Consider the following 6,000-nt stretch of genomic DNA (forward strand, 5'->3'; position numbering starts at 1 on the left):
TGCCTCCATTATCCAGCCAAGCAATCCTTTGAACAGCATGGCTATTATACGTTGAAACGTGGCCCCGACGTTCTTCAACCCAAAAGGCATCACCAGGTAACAATAAGTGCCATTGGAGGTTATGAAGGCTGTCTTCTCCTGGTCCTTCTCATCCATGGCGATTTGGGGATAGCCCCGGTAAGCATCCATGAAGCTCAATCGCGCGTATCCAGCTTTGGCATCCACCAACTGGTTGATCCATGGACAAGGAAAACAGTCCTTGGGCCACGCGTTGTTTAGGTCGGTGAAATTGATGCATACCCACCATTTGCCATTTTTCTTCCAGATTTGCCAACCCAGTTGGATACTGAACCTCATGGATTGCTTCGGCATCCAAAAGGCGTTCAACCTCTTCATTCAAAGCGTCAGCGTGAGTCGAGGAGGCTCAGCACGGCTTCTGAACGATTGGCCTCCTGCCCGGATCAACATTCAACGAATGCTTTCACATCAGGGCTCACGCCCGGCATCTCGTACGGGGTCTAGGCAAACACTTCTATATTATCCTTGAGGAACTGGACTAACTGATCGCGCTCGGCTTCATCGAGTTCCGAGCCAACCAAAAATTACTGAGTCCCATCCCCATCGATTGGTATTCGAACCAGATCTTCCACGGCTCTATCACAAGTCGGTTTGCCAATTTTATCTGGTCTTGAAGTTTTCCTTGATGGCATTGTCGGGCTCTACTTCGTCTAACAATACGGGGACCTCAATCCACTAGACTTCCTTTGCCTTGCCTTTTTAGCAAACGGAATTAACAAAGCATTTTTTGAAAGCCATTTGATCTCCCTTAATGGTTTCCTGCCGACCAAACTCGCCGATGAATCAAACACATTGGTGGAGGGTAGATGTGACAGCCTTCATGCCGTGCAACCAATTGTAGCCAAGAATGGCATTATAGGGGCTCGGCGAGTTGACCGCAATAAACTCCACTTCGAGCTACACCGAACCGGCAAAAATCGGGAATACTATCTTGCCAATCGGGTAGACTGGAATCCCAATAAAACCAACTAGAGGGGCGTCCATCGGAGACAATTGATCCTTGGAGAGGCGAAGGGCCTTGAAACGCTGAGTAATACAGAATCTCCGTTGAGCTGCCTTGGTCAACCAACACTCGTCGGACCAACTTCCATTGGAAGGGTATTGAGAGGACCAAAGAGTAATTGTGGGGAAAAGACACCCCATCCATGTCCTGCTCGGAGAACGTGATCTCCCACGAGTGATGAGCATCTATCTTGCGTTTCATAGATGGCTGTATCACCATCATCTCATAAGTAGAAGGCCGATAAACCTCATTGTGGAGCTCATTGGCCCGGTTTTGACCCATTGGGCCATGTATGCAAGTACAACACCGTCTAGGACCCTGGCCCGCGCTTGGACCCCTGCGTCTGGTGACTTGGTTTGGTCAATCCACCAATCCATCCTTCCTTGCTGTACAAGCTCTTCAAGATAGAGCTTATACGGCTGACACGCCGTCGTATAATGCCCCTGTTCATTGTAGAATGAGCAGAACACTCGTTGATTTGGCTCGCGCCCATCCGCAGTCCTTAGTTTTTCCACTGCTCTTGTTGGCCATTGGAATCTGGGCAATCGTCTACACTCGCGGAGCATACGAAAAATGGGCTCTTTGAAGTAGGTGGTAATGGCAAGATGATCCCGTCCATCGCTCGGTGGTCTGTCCCACATCTTGTCGCCTCCCCTATTGTCGCCAATGCCGATGCCTTCCTTTCGGCAACAGTGTTGACTTGCTTCTTTATTTCTTTCGCCACCGGTTTAGCCGAGTCGGCAACCTCCGCAGCACCGGAGCCCCTGATATATTCCTAGAGCTCAATATAACGGGCAACGGTGTGCATAAGGTCTGACATGTCGCTCAGCAGCCGGTGCATCAACTCTTTGGAGAGATCCGAGGACCGATCCAGACCGCGTTTAAAACACGTAGCATCGGTTTTTTGGTCATAACTTTCAACCAAGTTGTAGACATTGTAGAAGCATTCGGAGTAGTCCTTCAAGGATTTGCCGACCTTCCGCCATAAATCCGTCAATGCTTCAATTGTCTTCAGCCGCCGATTGCTCGCTACAAACTAGGCCGTGACACAAACGCTCCAATTCCCCAAAACTATTGATAGATCCTGGTTTAAGCTGGGTGTACCACAACATGGCAGCGTCAGGTAGGCTTAGGGAGAACGTTCGGGCACATCATGGCCTCGCTGAGTCCACAAAGAGCTGACATCAACCTGAATTGTTGAACGTGGGTCAGTGTGTCCGACTTGGGATTGTAGGTATTAAACTTTGGGACCTTGAAGTTAGAAGGGGGAACTTCCTCTACGATAGCCCGGGACAGTGTTTTAAATGGCGAAAGGTGCACCGAGGCGCAACGGTCCCCTAGGGCTTTAGCGCAAGGCGCAGCGCATGATTTATTGACGCGAAGCGCGAAAAAAAAAATCTTTGCAATGAGGCAAGTTTTATTAGAACAAGTTTTCAACACAAACAAATACTTGTAAAACTTTCAAATGTCATAAAACATAACATGTCAATGGTTAAACGAAAGTACCAAACACTAAACATAACATATCATCCATGAAAAGCTAACATAATAATGTTTAGTCTAGAGACATAACAAAAGGATTAAAGGCAATAATTGTGTGGATCAACCTTTTCGCAATACTTCCAACCAGGGTCCTTTTTACTAGAAATTTCAAATGTCATCTTCAATTAACAAGTACAAATAAATACAACAAACTAAACAAAGACTTTAAACGGAGCAGGAAAAAAAAAACAGCAGGTGAGTGTCACTATGTGAATGTGACTGGGAACACGTGGGTCGGTTCGTCGGTGGAAAATAGAAAGAAGAAGAAGAAGAAAAAGAAGAAGAATTTAGACGGCGAGAGGAAGAGGACGAGGAAGAAGAAGAAGTGAGACGGTGAGAGGAGGAGGAAGAAGAAGAAGACTACGACGTTACCTAAAGTCTGGACAGACGATGATCAACGAGGGAGAAGAAGCAGCGTCCTGGAGTCCTAGTCTGAATCGTCTGAAGAAGAGGCTGCTCGATCTGAAGAATAGGGTTGAGATCGATTTAAAGGTAGAAATTATTCAGTGCATCGCATCCTCCGGCAAGGTGTGAGATCGTTTTTTACTCCAACAAAAAAAAAGCGCGCGCCTCAGCGCCTTTCATGCGCCTTTGGGTTCCGCGCTATAGCCCACATTCTCGAAGCGCAATCCTTGCACTACGCTGCGCCTCGCGCTTCACGCGCTTTTTAAAACACTGGCCCGGGAGAAGGGCAATCCCAGCTTTTCAGTTGTGGTCATAGTCATGACCTGAGGGTTCGGCGGAATGGCTGTCGACGGTGCAACATACTTCTCGGGGATGGCACCCCTCGAACGCTTATCGCAGAGCGGAATCCAGGGTCCTCGACCGCCGACACTCTGCTCAGGTGAATGCTGTCTCTTGGCCCCTAATGTGCTATTGTGCCACCCAGTAGGTGGTTCTCTCACGGGTCCGGGTGTTTATCACTGTCAAGGCTCCGCCACCGCTGTTGACATCGCATCGTTCCTTCGGGAGCAGCCCCAGTCTATCCTTCTTGTGCCCTTGGGACGGCCCCGCGGAATGCCTTGGTGAGTGCTGTCGGGAATAACCTGCAGAGCACCCCGGCGAACGCTGTTGGGAATGACGCGCAAAGTGCCCCAGCGAACAATGTTGGGAATGAGTTGCCACTCTTTTCCCACGGTCTTCATTCCACCGTTCTCTAGACCTGGGTGTGTAACGATCATCCCGACAGTCTTGAGACCCAGTGTGATGGTTGTCTTGGGAATTTTATGCAACATTCATCCTATCGCCTGTCCAGCCAGCCACCTTGATCGCTATTCGACCTTCATGGGATCCTCTCATCCGAGCACTCGAGACCGTGGTGCTTGTCTCGGGTAGTAGTTTTTCAATCAATTAAGGGTAATAGCCGGAGAAGTTTTCACTGGTCAGCGGAGTGCGATCACGCTCTCGCCGAGCTGAAAGTTAGCTTGTCCCGAGCCCCCTTATCGTGCCTAAGGAAGAGGAAGAGCTCTACTCTACCTCATAGTATCCGAACATGCCACGAGTGCAATGTTGGTTCAGCAAGAGGGCACCGAGCATGGCAATAACCTATAGCCAATTTATTACATCAGCAAGACTCTATTGCCCGCCGAAACCCGCAACATGCCAATCGAGAAATTGGCACTCGTGTTGGTCACGGCAAAGAGGAAGCTCTTACCATACTTCCAAAGCTGTTGGGAATGAGTTGCCACTCCTTTCCTACGGTCTTCATTCCACCGGTCTCTAGACCTGGGTGCGTAACGATCATCCCGGCGGTTTTGAGACCCAGTGTGATGGTTGTCTTGGGAATTTTATGCAACATTCCTCATGTCGCCTGTCCGAGCCACCTCGATCGTTGTTCACACCTCATGGGATCTTCTCGTCCGAGCACTCGAGACCATGGCACTTATCTCGGGTTGTGGTGTTTGGCGAGTGCGGCCATCGTCGGACGATCCATTACGAGAAGCCATTCGGTGTCTGGACTACAGATGAATGCGTCCATGGGCATTAAGGTGACACAGTGGGCCGCGCCTTGTAAAGGCAGAAGCCCTAGCAGTGTCGACCGTCTAGAACGGATGGTCCACATTCCTCCTTCGGCGCCGTTCCCTAGACCTAGAAACGAGAGGTGCCCCTGGTGCTCTTGTAGCTCTTGCACCTGCGTCCTTAAACGCAATAACTCCTCTGCCATAGTCACTGGGAGCTCTCACGAAGGAGGTGGCATAGGGTTAAGGCTACCCATCGTGCAATTGACCCTGTTGATGTGGAACGAAGCCGCTACTGCAACAAGGTTACTCATCCCAGCAATAGTTGACCCCACCATAATGGACCCATCGGGTCCCCTAGCAAGAGTGCCCACAAGCCCCAGATATGCCCGCACTTGCTGAGTTGTTAGAGAGGCTTGGTGAGCTTGGGAGTTCGGAACAAAGTGCGGGAGACCAAAAAGTCATCCGTCCACACCAGTCATCTTTGAACGAGGTAAGGAGAGAGGGAGAAAGGAAACGAGGAGAAAGAGTTCACCACAAGATCTAAGTCAAGTTGCTCCCCAGCAGAGTCGCCAATTGTGGTGCTGTGCTTTCTCTAGTAGATCCTTCCTGAATGGTGGCTAGGTTGATGTATCTTTAGCGTGGTTGGGACCTACACACTTAAGTACCCGTGTTAGTGCCAAACCCGGATCGTGGGAAGTTCGGGATAGGCACTCTGACGGTCAAGTAAGAAAGACAGAAGATGAGCTTTTTAGATTATGTTTAGGGTTTTTAGAGAGAGAATTAGTTACCTTTCCCTCAAGGCAAAGGAAACGTGGAGACCAACCCACGCGTACGCACCATGCGCTCAGTGATTGGTTCGTCAATCGTGGCGCCAAATCAGGCCCGCAGTCTAAGGCCTGTCATGATCTCCACGATCTATTCCCGCAATAGGGGAAATGGTGCCGCGCCACCTGCCACGCCTACCTGACTCTTCCTGACTTCCTCTCCAAGTTAGGGAGCAGGGGTGGCTCGATGGTTGTCGATTCTGCCAATCGAAATAGCCCGGCTATAGTTGGACTTTTTGTAGAGTTGCTAATTGGTCCAGTGGGACGTTGCCGAACCAAAAGTGATGACTACCTAACCCGCATCCGGGTCCATGGTTCCTTCACGGGTGAACGAACTTGGCCCAGCAGAGGCATAGTGACTACTATGCACCGCCGGTCCATCCAACCCTTAAGTCCATGGGCCTGACTAGTCATCGTGCCGCAACCTTCACCTGGTTCGCTCTATCGAGTCATGCCCGTCACAAGAATCAATTGTTTGTTTCTCGCCAACATCATCCGACTCACCGGCCGCATTGTTCTCAATTACATTCACCTTCTCCAAGAGTACCACAAAGTCATCGTCCAAATCTTTTGCCGCTGCTAGTGTCGGCCT

Source organism: Rhododendron vialii, chromosome 5a (genome assembly GCF_030253575.1).
Source record: "Rhododendron vialii isolate Sample 1 chromosome 5a, ASM3025357v1".
Classification (NCBI taxonomy): Eukaryota; Viridiplantae; Streptophyta; class Magnoliopsida; order Ericales; family Ericaceae; genus Rhododendron; species Rhododendron vialii.